Here is a 15,158-nt window from a genome sequence, read left to right as displayed (position 1 = left end):
ATAACGCACTGGACGAGCTTCTCGATACAGGCGTTGTGGAACGATCAAACAGCCCCTGCGGGTTTCCAGTGGTGCTGGTGCCCAAAAAGGATGGAACAACCCGCCTTTGTGTGGACTATCGACGCCTGAACGAGGTGACACGGAAGGACGCATACCCACTTCCGAGCATTCCCTAGATAGTGTCCAATGTTGGTGGAGCGAAGTACTTCACTACGCTCGATGCTAGCAGAGGATACTTTCAGGTGGAGATGACCCCCAGTGATCGAGAGAAAACTGCCTTCACTTGTCACAGGGGACTTTTCCAGTTTACCCGATTGCCGTTTGGCCTGGTCGGAGCGCCCGCGACGTACCAGCGTCTGATGGACCGTGTCCTAGGCGATGCAAGGTGGCACCACGCTCTTGCTTACCTGGATGACATTGTCGTGTATTCGGAAACCTTTGACGAGCACTTACGCCATCTCAGGGATGTACTGGAAAGGCTGAGGTCTGCGGGAATCACTCTGAACCCGTACAAGACCCAGATAGCGGCGACCCGAATAACACTGTTGGGGTTTACGCTAGACAAAGGACGCCTTCTGCCGTGTGAAGATAAGCTGCGGGCTATTTTGCAGTTCCCGTCGCCGGCAGATATAGGCGGACTAAGACGCTTTCTGGGGCTGGCGAACTTTTATCGACAGTTTATCCCAGATTGCGCAGCTCTGCAAGCCCCCTTAACAGAGCTGTTAAGGAAAGGTGTGAAGTGGCATTGGGGACCCGAGCAAGAGGCGGCACTACGCCATCTCACTTGCGCGCTCGCGGAAACCACAGAGCTAAGGCTGCCTGACCTGAACAGGGAATTTGTGATCCACACGGACGCTTGTGACCTGGGCTTAGGAGCAGTCCTGCTTCAAGAGCACGGAGGTAGCCTGAGACCGGTGGCGTTCGCCAGCCGCTCATTAACTCCCGCAGAGAGAAACTATTCCGTGACAGAAAAAGAATGTCTCGCGATTATTTTCGCTCTGCGGAAGTTCGACTACTATGTCGATGGAGTCGCTTTCGTGATTGAGACTGATCACATGGCACTCACTTGGCTGAGACGCCTAGGCGAGCCGTCCGGACGCCTAGCGCGATGGGCGCTGCTCCTCCAGCGTTACGACTTTACCGTGCGCTACAGGAGGGGCAAGAACAACGTGGTGGCGGACGCACTTTCGCGCGCGCCCGTTGACGGCTTGGGAAGTAACAACACTGCCCATTCCGCCGCGCCCGACAGCCAGAGCAGCGCGACTGCCGCGCAGCTCACACAACGCCCCGAGGGAAGGGACACCCCGCCTGCCCAGGGCGAAAGCGTAAACCACTTTGAAGGCATCAGTTCAGTGGTGAGCGTTTTCAGCAGAAGGGAGCTGTTGGAGGCACAGCGGGAGGATCCATTTTGTCGAAAAGTGTTCGACGGGCTCAGGGAGCCGGGCGGCGCGGCCGCGGCGCACATGGAGGCAACTGGTATTGTTGTCCGTGCGGGGCGCTCGAACACAGCTGGTAATGCTGTGAGCGCGATGGATTCCTATCTGCTCGACTCCGATGGCATCCTGCTGAGATATATCCCCTCCGAGAAGGATACACACGAGTCCTTCAAGGTGGTGATTCCACGCACGCTGAGAGGAGCACTTTTACGCTACTTTCACGACACGTGCATCGCTGGGCATGCGAGTGGCCCTAAGACTTACCTCAAGTTGTGCCGCCTCGCTACCTGGCCTGGCATGAAGCGGGATGCGATACGCTACGCCCGCTCGTGCGACGTGTGCCAAAGGGTCAAGCCACGTGGTGGACGCCCACCTGGGCTCATGCAGCCGATCAATAGCCAGGGTCCTTGGCAAATTGCGGCTTGTGACGTCATGGGACCTTACCCCAGGACTCCGAGTGGAAACCAATATCTGCTCGTTGTCACAGACCATTTCAGCAAATGGGTGGAACTGTTCCCACTTCGAAAGCTGACGGCACGCGTAATCATGGGGAAGCTGATCGAGGTGTTCACACGATTCGGCTACCCCGGGCAGTTGATAACGGACAATGCATCGTACTTCACTGCCAAACTTTTCGTGGACTCCTGTGCGGCCCTTGGCATTAAGCACAGGAGAACAACCACGTACCACGCCCAGGCGAATCCCACGGAACGCGTGAACCGCAACATCAAGCACATGCTCGTTGCATTTGCGGAGACGCGCATCGACTGGGACACCTGTCTCCCCGAGATTGGGTTTGCTCTCAGGTCGACCGTGAACCGCTCGACTGGGTACACACCTGCCGCTCTCAACCTTGGCAGGGAGCTGCCGAACCCGTTAGAACTTACTCTACAGGTTCGCAGCAACACCCCGATTGCTTGGTCGGCACGCGCCGACTATGCGACCGGGCTGCGCGCGAGGATGACGGAGGCTTTGGACAAAGCACGCCGGAATCTGAGCACTGCTCGGGCCCAGCAGAAAGCGCAGTATGACCGCTCTCACCGGGAAGTTCACTACAAACCGGGTGACCTGGTGTTGAGGCGCAGTCACGTTCTGAGCGATGCCAGTAAGCGGTTTTCTGCTTCTCTGGCGCCGAAATGGACGGGACCATATGTAGTTCGGGAGAAACTTTCCTCTCTCGTCTACAGGCTGGCGGACTTGACGCTAAGACCGACCGGCGGGCCAGTGCATGTCTGTGATCTCAAACCCTACTATGACAGAGGGAGCGAGTGGCCTGTGGAGAACACCCTCCCCCGCCAGCAGGCAGCCGCACCGAGAGGCAAGGCTCGACAACAGAGCCCGGCACCTCGTTACAACTTGCGCCCACGGCAGAAACAACTCTGACCAACGCGCAGGGAGTAATTTCTCCTGTTTAATATGGACGGAACACCCCTTCCATATTTCGCAGCACGGCTTCCGGAGCAAGCACACGCTTTCTCGTCGGAAAAGACCGAGCGGGATTAGACTAGCTCAAAAAAAAAAAAAAAATGTGTAAATTGGTAATGTAACTAAAAAGAAAAGATAGCCTTGCAGCCGCAGGCCAGCCTTCACAGCGTGCCCGGAGGAGAGCCAGTGGACGCCGCAACGACCGTTGCTGCTTCGAACACCGAGGGCCAGGCCGTTTGGAAGGCGGCCGCATTCCGGAGCCAAGAGCCCGCTGTCGCCACCAAGTTGCGCAGAAGACGAACAGCTTCCGGTCGGCCGCGGGACGAGCGAACGAGAATTCGGAGAAACCGGGGCTTGTGTCTACCATGGCGAAAACTCCAGCAGAGAGGCCGCCTTGGAGTCCCCCTGTCCCCGCGGCAGCGGCTTCGCCCACAAGGGAAGCTTGGTGCCCCGCTGGGCCCGCCTCGCAAGTTCTCTGCGGCAGAGGGAAAATGGGTCGGCGCGCCTTTGTCACCCCCAACCAGAGGAAAAGAGGGCGAGCCAAGAGCAAGCGGTTCATCCAGCTGAGTGGGGGCTTGCCGTACGCTACGACACGGTGAATAATTGCCCTGAGCCTGCCTGCCGCCCGCGCGTCCCGGCAAAGCTGCCCTGGCCGACTCACGGGACCTGCGGTCATCGACCCCCTTCAACCCTGGGCTCCACGGTCGTCCATGGCGGTCGTCTACACTGCCTTCCTGCCCTGGCGTCCACGGCCTTCGACGGCGGCACTGCTGGCTGTGAGCTGAATCTTTTCTTAATTCGTTTTAAAGTTAAACGGCGTTTCGCCGGCCCCACTCGGTATACCCTTTTGTGCGAACGCGGTCACTTCTCGGCCGTAGGGCAGTTTTAAGGAGGGGGGGATGTGGGGATACACATGAATCCCCTGCCCCATTGTAACGGCCGCGCGTAATTATCACGCGATGCTATGCGCGCGCCGTTCGGGAGGTTTTGTGAGGGAGGGCACTCTCGCCACCCCCGCTTCCTTTCGCTCCCCGCCGCGGCGTCGCGGCGGAGACTTTCCCTCTTTCCCCTCTTACAACGGAGAGACCTCCTCTCCCCAGCCCGGGAGGAGACGCGTTTCTCTCGAGGCTCGCGGGTCTTCTGGCGGGAGCCGTGCACACGCACGGATCAGAGATCTGCCACGGAGACCGCTGCCCTTATCGCCCGGCCACCGTGTGTGACTTGACCGCCGCGGGCCGTGAGCGAGGAGCCACGTGAGGTGAGCGGAACCTTCTTCCCCCACATTTTTGCGTGCGTTCTGCCCTTTGTGTTTTTCACCCCCGTACGCGAGCGGAACACTCGCCCTCGTTAAGGCGGTTGTATTGTTGCTGCTGCATTGTATTGCTCGGGAGCAATAAACGCTCCTCCGAGTAGCATACTCGTGTTTGTCCCCTCTGGCCCGAACCCGCCGTGGTTGCGACTCACCGCACCGCGGGTTGGGGGTCACAGCTCTGACTGCTAGGGCTGGCACGCTGGTGCTAGAGAGCGACAACTGCTTCTAGCCCTTTGAGCGTTACTACAAGAATAACCCCCATACTCTATTACAGATCACCTTTGTAAATACCTTATAGACTACGGACAGTATACGCTGTTCGGTTTATAATTTGTCATATCATTGACGTCCCCTCTGGAATGCAGGTTAGGCTCCACTGCAGAAGATCGCCTTTTCTAGACAGCAGACTGTAGTGCCTGGTTAGAATTGCAGATATTTATTCACAACGCCACATAACTCGTCGTTAAATGCCAATTGTCTTCAAATCTGCGACTTTTGAAATTTAAAGTCAAAGCAAAGGTATCATCTCAAGATACCCCGGGTTATCTAGGCTTACGTCCATTGCTGGGTTTCGTAGCTCACGGCTCCGGAAAAGGAGGCGTCTTTGTGGTCTCTGCACAACTTTGCACCGTACGGGAGCGGAGCCGTCCACTGAGAAACGGGAAACAGGAGTCCGACAAGATAAATTTATTCGGCTTTACTTTGTGCATCTAATAATATCGCTTCGCACTGCCATGAACTTTCATCCTGAGGGAAGCGTTCTAGTTCTTTCATTGTGCCTATTTTCAAAATGTGAACAGGGTTGTGGCGAGCATTTCAAATCGAAGCCAGAGGCTTAAAGGTCTCGATAAAGTTGGAATTACGTACGGAATCTTGCTTTAAAAATAACGTGGTGGAATTACCGAGCACTGAACCCTTTGCGTCAATCGATCAAATAGTGTGTATATAAGCGCGTGCTTTCTTTTCTCTGCGTGTTTGCGTGCAAACTCTAGAAAAAAATCGAAAGGAAAAACCATACGGCGGACTGAGAAACGCCAAGCCCACGCTACAGAGCGAAAAGAGTGACTGTCAAGAAGTTTTGCGATTTGATATAGCAACAATTTCATTTATTTTCATTCTGGAGTAGCAACAATGCTGTCATCTGTTAACTCGAAACGCCGACACACGAAAGTTGGATGAAAGATGAAAGTCCGGTTTTTAACCCTTCGTGGCGGAAAGCTGGATCGTTTCGCGATACTTCACTTTCGGTCCACGGCGAAGCACTCGTTCAGGTTGCGTTGTTGTCTGAAATGCCTCGGCGCTAGGTTGCCTTAATGGGAGCTGTCCGCGCGGGTAATTTGGTATTTTAATAGTTCCACGTAGCAATTTTTTGTCAATTGATTAGTTCACATGGCAACAAAGCTCGTATCGGCGCTGCTGGAAACAGGTGTTGATCAGTTACATCGACCATAACAAGTTTTTACATCAGAACGCTAAACGCAACCGAAACCGAAATGAGATCGAAGCCAGATGCAGCGCCTTTCCGCGGAATGATACTTAGCGCACCGCCGCAGCTTTTCCTTTACTTGCAAGCGGCTTTTAGGATGTCGTACACGACGCAATAATGAGAGCAACGTCAAATTTACCGTATTCACAGCGCATCTAATCATTCCTATATGAAAACCAAAGAAGCGTACCTTAAACGTGTACGTTTCTAGAACGTCTAATGAAAGATTAACTACAGAAGACAATGGAAATCAAGTACAGAAAGTTGAAAAGTGGATGCAGTTGGCAAGGGAACGATTATTGAGGTAAATTTCTAGAGGAGTGCCTGCTGATATACGGTCAAAGCCTTTAGATAAATGAACAGAAATGCGGCTAGACTGTTGGGCTTCCAAGGGGAACTGCTAACAAATGTCGCGTATGAGCTCAATTATTTAGATAGTACACCTCGAAATTCACGAGGGAAGCCGTGTTAGTTGTTGATGAGAACATTCTAACTTTCACGAAATTGCGTGGCACGTTTTAAAAATTCCAGGGTCTTTTACTGGTCTTGAAAATTAGCCGTTGTGGAAGCTGATGACCTGCAGACTATTCTGCCTACAAACAATAGAGAGGGACGCAGCCAGAACACATCTTCCAGCGTCATTCAAATTATATTAGCGCACAGCACACGCAATATTTTTTACACCATGCACTGCTGTCTTGAGCACATTAGCACTGAAATCATCTTCCTCAAGTAGCCAAGAGTTTTCAGCCATTAACGCACAGATGCTTCGTGCTTTCCGTCTCGCCGTCTATGGTCCGTGAGACTCTCTCTAGCAGTGTTTTGTTGCGCAGGGCCTTGCCGCCGTGCTTGAGAGGGGCGGGTGCAGTGCACTCTCATTCTTTGTGCATGCGACACTCCTTTATCAGTGCAAAAATTGTTTCTGTACCACGGCAGCTGCTTCACGGTGGCGGCTGTGTACACTGTGCTAGCTGAAAGCACATGCGCATGCTGCGAGAAAGGCAGCAATGGCCCACCCCCCGATCGGCTGATTTCAAAACTGGTCAGGGCAAACACGTTCAAAGGCATTTGATGCCCTTCACCACTCCTCGTACCTTGTATGCGCTTTCTCCAGGGCGATATTTGTTCCTTTTCATTTCAACCTGTGCTCCTCGTGTCTCTAATGTCTAGAGGGCGTCCAGATAATGTCACGCAATAGCTGTGTAGCTATTGAAAACTCAACTAAATAAAACATTTTTTTTTGTACTATCAGGGGTCTACGGAATAATAACTTGGATATCATCCGTTTGGAACAACCGGCCTCCTCCGTTCATCGACCGAATCAAGGCGGTAACTTTTGGATGTAACTTTATTACCAACACGGCGAGTGCTTTGTAAATATTTTTTTTTTGTTATTATACTTGCAGACCGGAATTTTGGCATTTTTCTGCATCCAATTCTTCACAAGCGTTTAAATTTCAAACGTGCTGGGTTGGAGTTTTCAAAAGTTATCTTGGACTGCCTTAACCGATCTTTAGCAGTTTTATTCCTCTACTTCCGATTATGGAGGACTTAAACGCTGTCCACACGGCATGGGGCTACCATGAAGAGACCGCGAAGGCAACCAACCTGCTGGAAGCGGCTGAGCACCTGAAACTCTGCCTAAGGACGGACGACATGTCCCGAACTAGAATAGGGAACAGTGTTAGCAGAGGCACTTGCCCAGACCTAGCTTTCACGAAAAACATAGCACACTGCGCATGGACCAATTTGAAAGAAACTTTGGGCAACAATGAGAAAATTCTTAGATTATTGTTAACGACAGCTCGCATAAGGCTGACTATCGGCGCTGCAAAAATAATGAAGTGGGAAAATTCAGGAATATTAAACAGCTAGAAGTCACCATCACTACATATCAAGACTAGGTTAAAAATATAAAAGATGACTGGCTGAATGGTAAGTACGGCCAAAACCTGGTCGATCTTATGATGCCTAATCGACAAAAATTCAAATCGGGCTCAAGCTGAGCATTCCATTCCATAGCCCGTAAACACCCTGGCACGGACGCAGGTTTAATAACGGCCATTCACAAAAAATACATAGGGGACCCCTCCCTGGCTTGCCAAACTCCTTATGAGGGCCAGCCAAACCCCTGCCTTGACTCCCCCATAACCCTGGAAGAGACCTACGTAGCAGCCGGCATGTCCACAAGCAACACTGCCCGGAAAGTGACAGGGAAACGAAAGGCATAATAAGGACCTTAGCACCGACCGCCTAACGGACCCGACCAAGTACATCAACGAAGAACTGTGGGAGAAGGGCCAGCTGCCGTCGGCTTGGAAATACGCGGACATCATCATCATACCGAAGGCAGGAAAGCCTCCAGCCATAGAGAGTCTCCGTCCAATATGCCCCAATTCTTTCCTGGGAAAGCTCTAAGAACGAGTTATCCCCCTGCGGCTTCAAAATTACACAGAAGAAAACAACCCATTTCCTTTACACATGCTGGATTTCCGCAAGGGACTCTGCACGCAAGATGCCTTCCTCCGTATTAAAGAAGTCATCTTGTAGTGGTTCATCTACAGTCCCTTACAAAAATGCTTCTTGAGACAGTGTTGAAGTTCTCATGAGCAGACTCAACACGCCATGTTGAATTTTTGTTGTGACCAGGATGGGCTTGTGTTGGTGAATTATTGAGGCTGAGTTGAAACTCATTGCAAAAGTGGCCACTGTGCTAGAGCTGAGCATTATCAATGAAATTTCTGCTTTGCGTTCATGTTGAATTCATGTTGGAATTACGGGAGTGAATCAACACGCCATTCTGAATCTTGGCTGGGGTAAAAAAGAAAAAAATCCTGGGAATACATTCGTATTGCGGCAGATGGACCGACTACCAATGCAATTTTCGGCGGTATATATGAATAAATATATTCATATTTATTGCTGCAATTTCTCGTTAACATGAAGCCGTCATCCCCTGTGACGTAGTGCTCCATACATATGCACAAACACGTATGTGTTTGTGCGTATACACCCACATACATACATACATACATACATACATACATACATACATACATACACCCTAGCTCTACACATCCATCAGATAAAGGGCATGGGATAGTACTGCACACGAGGCTGCTGGAAGAACTGACAGAGTTCATCTTACGATCTTAAGTACAACCTCGGCTTCGCCCTTATATAGTCCTACTCAGGGGTGTCCGGACATGCGCAGGTTGTGGCCTGCCGATTAGCAAAGTTGTGTCAGTTATTACTATTAATATTTATTTATTTTATATGTAGTAGAAGTAATCAAGTTCATATGCAACGGTCTATTATTTGACGACCTTGATTCATTCATAAACAACTTAAATAAAGCATTAATTAAGCGCCCTTTTTATGAGAGCACATACGAACCCTCCAAAGTAGGTATGCCTGAATGAGCATATTGCACTTTTTTCTATGCGAGAAAATGACTTTGAGCGGTTTATGAGAGTTTTAACGGGTGCTGCATGCGTTCTTAATATGTGTAATGTGATCAGGTTCTGTTTACACGCTGCATGTCGAAATGATTTCAATTAGTTAGGCTTAGAAACGGCTGCCTTGAGGTGGTTCAACCTAAATTCAACAGAAATTGCTCAACAGTAAATCTCTTGACTACGCTCAACAAAAATTCCGTGTAGCAGGTGTTGAGTAGGCTCAACATACATTGAGTTCATGTTGGTTTCCAGTTGATTCAACAGGAGCTCAACAAGGCGTCAACTGAGGCTCAAAAGTCATTTTTGTAAGGGGTGTTAAGGGCGGACGCAACAAATAAATGGATGGCCAATAGTGTGAAAGCTTTGATTCCCAGTTTATTTTTTCCGCAACTATCGCATCTTCTGCTGGCTAGTGCCGAAGAAAAAGAAAAGTGTACAGAGTACATTTTGAAAAAATAACGTTTCTTTGGTGAGTGCTAGCCAAAAGTTGACTGAATCGCGCTTGTGCTGGTCCTGGAGCATTGCGATTTCCCCAGGTTTCCGGCGATGGAACACACCAGCCTTAATATAACCACAGAGAGGGGAGAGGAGAAGGTTGAAGCTTCAGCTGGTGGAGAGTGTGTTTTTCTCCGACTAAAAGCCATAGATTACGAGGTGATTCATGAGGCGTACGAAAGAATTAACTTCAATGTTTATTTTCTCAGCTTTCACTTGTTTTACGACTGCTATCATTCATCCCTTGCGCACTTCCCAACAAATGAATATAGAATGATTCTCTTCACTGCACATGAGTCCTTAGTCATTGAGAACAGCTGTAACGTATTGAATTTCTCTCTATACACAAACAATAGTTTTCTGAAATAAGTTTTGTAATAAATGTTTTTTTCTGGTAAATATGCAGGCTGGAGTTTAACGTTTATCTTCGTGAGCATTAGGCCTTAAAAAAAACAAGTAGCTTTATTGCACAAAAGAGGGCTCTTTGAACGTTGTCCCACAATAGCTTTTGCACTTTCTCCTTAAACAATGTACGTTTCCGAGTTTACTTTGCAATGATACCATTTAGAATTACTCAGTACCTATACAAAAAAGCGCGGACTATAACTTAGTTCTGAAATAAGCACAAACAATTGCATATATACACCAAATTTGGTTACATATTCATAAATAACAAAAATTGTTTCATAGCCGCGTACTCTCTTAAAAACTAACGCCATGTGAGACAAGCAGGATTTTACGAGCACTGCGTTTTATGACACCTTCAGACAGCCGATAAAATCCACTGACGAAAATTTGCTGGAAAGAGCAGTAGACCGCATCTGGGAGTTCCAAAATAATCCGGGTCCTTCAAAATCTCATGTGAATTTTGTTGCCTTCTGTAAGGTCTGGACAGCAGCTTGGGCATGTTGGTTATTCATTTGTGACGGAACAGCGCAAAACACTGGGACAATAGACAAGCGCTGTAAGGTCTGCAGGTCTTACAATTGCTGCTTGTACAATTAGTCTTACTCTGAGAAACTGGACCTTGCTAAGGTCTACTTTGCCTATTTCGAACCAAAATTCTGATCCACTTTATTACTGCCCTTATAGACGTCGTCTCATTGGGAATAATGCACAGTAAGAAAATTTCAGCACGACCCTTCAAGAAATGAATATAAAATGGTGTTAGCTCAGAATGTTTCACAGCCTTTGCAGAAAGTATCAATAACTATGGTGCTCCCCAGCATCTGAAGAATGAATGTGGCGATTACCTGCGAATATACGCCGATGGCTCAGTGAGCAAAACTGGCTAGTTATGCTCGGCAGCATTTTTAGTGCCTCGCCTCAGCATATCTCGGGCAGGTAGAGATCGCAAAAAGCGTCTTCTACGAAGGCAGAAATGGTGCCCATTGGAATGGCCCTCTCTATGCACCTGTGAACCTCGGAGCATCATGATACACTCCGTCAGTTCTAGAGTATGTCTAAAAGAGGACTGGGTTGGATAAGCTCGGCCTTCAGTCATAAATTTTAATAGTAAAACTCAACCACCAAGGCTTTATGCCATGCTTTTATTGACCCCTGCAAAACTCATTGTGCTAGCACAGCACTGACTATGGCAGGTGTAGTGCAGAAACAGCTGCGCTACACCTAACATAAGGAATATTTGCAAAGAAGTAATTTTTTGTGAAGTAGCTTGTAGCAAGCGCACGACTTGCCTCTGTACATCTCGGCATCTTCCGTGCGACCCACGGGGCATATTACCAGAGAAAGCCATTCTCGTGGTACACGCTGGTATGGCTGTCAGTTTCAACTATACTTGTATCTATAAATTATGGCTTTCGTTGGAATATACGTATGATGCGCTAGGCATCCTTATTTACTCTGTGTGTTAGCTTGTAATGACGCATGTAGATGATGTATTATTTTTGCAATCAAGCATCTCTTTTCTCTACAATTCCTACAGGATCTTGGGCGGTATGATCATCTAATAAACACTGGTTCTTAATTGCTGGTTGCAGATTTCATCACAGTTAAAGACAGTTCGGTGCAAATATTTTGCGACCCAATATTTAATGCACCGTTGATATCAGTACTCAACATTATTGCTTTAAAGACAGGTATTTTTATTGTTATCGTCAGCACCAGATTTATTTTCAATATCTGTCATAACTCCGCCTCTGAGATGGGGGCATCTAGCGCTTTATTGAACGCCTCACCATAGTCCGGGAGGGGGCAACGTTGGGCGCCCCAACTTGCGTTTTTACCGATTTGTCCGTAAATTCCGCATCGTCTCCCTCGAACGTGTGTCTTGTTTTTGCTAAGCGAGGAAGGTGGGAATGAAAGAAGAAACAAACAAAGGAGAGGAGGAATAACCGCGAACTTGGACAGGGCTGAAGAACGAGAAGAACGATTACCGCTCGTCCTGTCCTCTTCTCGTTCTTCAGTCCTGTCCAAGTTCGCGGTTATTCCTCCTCTCCAACATGTCAGACCAACTGGTCCAAAGCTTCCCCTTGTTAAACAAAGAAAGGTGCCGTAGTGGAGGTCTCCGTAGGTCGCACGCAAACTACGACCACCTGAGAATCTTTAGCGTCTACTGAAATCGCACAGCACACGGGCGCCGTTGCGTTCCACCCCCAAAGAAACGCGTCCGTCACGGCCGGGTAAGGCCACATTCTCACAGCCGGTCTCCTCTCCGGCGCGGCGGCGACGGAGCCGGGAACCGCGGCCGCAACGGAACGGATTTGTGTTCTAATCGGAAGAGGCGCCGGACACCGGCAAACCAGTTTGGGCGGGCGCTCGCTGCTCCCACGTGACTCTACGTCAGTGTCTTTTTTCTTCCTCGCGAAAAAAAAAAAAAAAAAAACGCTGCTCGGCGTTGTCCGAAGGACATGCCGAAGTAGCGGTGAAAGTCGTCTGTCGTCTGCTTGCGCTTTGGTTCGCTTGGCTCTTATCGCAGAAAAAAAAAACGATGCGATCTCGCAAGCGGTGGAAAAAGTTTGAAGTTAGTTTATTAACTCTACGCAACTCCCATGTTTTTTCAACGAAACACCACGCGTACAGCACCAAAACAAATATATATGAGTATAGCAAGCTACTTTTAAAGCCGCTACAGAAATGAGTGCTGCACTCACAGTATTCACGCCGATATGCACGAAATTGAACATATGTAGGGTAGTAATGAACTCTGTTATGAATGGCTTGAGAGATTAAGCTAACAAAAGAATTTAAACGGCTAATAAAAACAATGAGGCCTCAAGAGCTAGCAACGGGTGAACAGAATTTTGTTTTTTCTGCTCTTTTCGTTATCTCCGCAGTTACCTCTTCCGCCCCTTTCTCCTTTCTTCACCTGGATGGTTCCCCTTTGCATCAGCCATCCCCTTCACTTCGCTTTAAACCTGGCAACAGTTTTCGTCCCCCACTTCGCTACCCTCCCGAACTCCCTCTGTTCGTCGTGGCCCACGGGCCGTGTTTTTTTTTCAAGGTTTTTTCTACCTTATGGCTCGCCTCTGAACAGTTGAGCCACATGTTCCTCACCGTTTCAACCTTCCAGGCTTTTCCTGATTTGGGGTGTCTTAGGTTTGCGAGCTTCTTGTAGCATGCAAGCGGAGTGCTGCAGTCGGCGCTGTTTGTGAACAGGCTTTTCCTTCGGGGCTAAATCATGTGAACGAGTGTGTTGACCCGGCGTGCAGTTTTCTGTATTTCTCTGTGCGTGGAGTGAACCTCAGTTGTTAGCCACAGTGCGGCTGGCTGGTGTTCGGTGATAGCGCCAAAGCTCTAAAGTCGGAACATCAGCGGTTGAAAAAAAAAAAAAAACGGGCGTGCGCAGAGACGCCACCGGACAGAACGAATACCTCTACCGGTATTCAGGCAACAAACACGGCAAGGCTATTTCGCGTCAAAAAAAAATTATTGCTTTCCAAAAAAATAAAAAAAAAACATGGACGTCAGAAAGTTCTATTGGAAAAGGTTTTGGTGCTGTCTTTTCATTCTTCTGACTGATTTCTTGAAAAAAGTGTCAATTTAAAAGTTGTAGGTCACTTTGACAAACGGCCGGCTAGAGTGTTCGCAACAAGGTATCGTCCGACTAGTTTTTTCTTAAAGCTCTAAAAGACAGCGCATGAAATTCAAATACATAACAGTGGTGCTACTTGAGCGTCCCAGAAAAAAAAAAATATCGTATATACCACGCCTAGTGAAAACACGATGCTCATTCGGAGACCCGTTTTGGCTCGAACACCTATATTGCCATATGAAATAAAACTGTCATCCGCTCTCTGCTCCTCGACAGCGGGCGCTTTTCAGGGCGCAAGGCGTGTGCATCTCCCGACGGAGAGTAAAAAAATGAGCAGGCTTTTTGTTTTTTCTCCCGGCCCGCGCACCCGCGCATCGCTGCCGCCACCGATAAAGCCCCTCTATAATTTGAAAGTAGCGACACTCTCTTCCACTCCGGCGTTTTCCTCCTCGAATATCCTCGCCCGCCGGTTGCGCGCGCTGCACACGGCACGCTTTTTTGGCCATCGCTCGCTCGCCGTCCGGGCAGTTGGCTGGCACATGCGCGCGCTCTTAAGTTCGCGCTTTTACCACGCTCTGTTATTGAATAAAAACACGAGAAAGACATGCGACACGCGTGTCTACCACGAGCCACATAAATTAGCGTGTCGTACGCGCAATGAAAGTGCCAATACGAGCGCTTCCGGCATGAACAAAACCACTTGCTGCATACATCTCACATCCTTTTTTTTTACTTTCAATGCCGTCTGTCTCAACACGGCATAGTATATGAAGCATAATATTTACAATATATTTGAACATTCCTGAATATTTTCAGCATACCAATGTTTAGTTAAATGTAGATTCACTTCGAACTAATTATCGCGGAAGTACAGTTTATGAAGTTGTTCACGAGTGGAGTTTCAGAAGTGGGATGGTTGCTGGGAACAAGCTGGGGCATTTGCTTCGATGGCCGTCCTGAAATTTTTCATTAAGGTTCAGTCTGAGTTTGGCACCGCGCAGTGCACATGCAACGGCTGAATCGTTTTTGTAGTAGAATTTTCGCGGTGGCTTAAGAACGAATATGAACTTTTTTCTACTAAGCATGAAACGACTTCAGCTCCCGCTGTCGGCGACCTTGAGGTGATGTCGAGCCGAAGCCGAGAGCCAAAGATCCGCGCACCGATTTTCCATCATCCAAGGAAAGTGTCCGCACCCCAAAATTTGGCCCTCTCAACCACCGAAATTTGACCTTGTCCGAGTTTCATCAAAATTGGTGTCACGCCTAATTTTAATATGAACAATTAAATGGTGGGCTCCAAAATTAGGTGAGCTATCCCCAAAATTTGTCTCTCCGGAACCCATAAATTTGACGTAGTCCATATTTGACCAACATTGGGGTGCAACCTAATTTGACTATGGGAAATGTTGGCTTCCAAATTTAGGTAGACCACCTCCAAAGTTTGGCACACTTGGGCATTTTCCGCCCACATTCTATTCCTTTTTAAATCCGCTTAAAGAGATGTTACGTTAGGAAAGAAAAAACTGATAGCAACGACCGTGACAAAACCCAA

Source organism: Amblyomma mixtum, chromosome 8, assembly GCF_055824585.1.
Source record: "Amblyomma mixtum isolate Tamu chromosome 8, ASM5582458v1, whole genome shotgun sequence".
Lineage (NCBI taxonomy): Eukaryota > Metazoa > Arthropoda > Arachnida > Ixodida > Ixodidae > Amblyomma > Amblyomma mixtum.
This window is presented reverse-complemented; position numbering follows the sequence as displayed.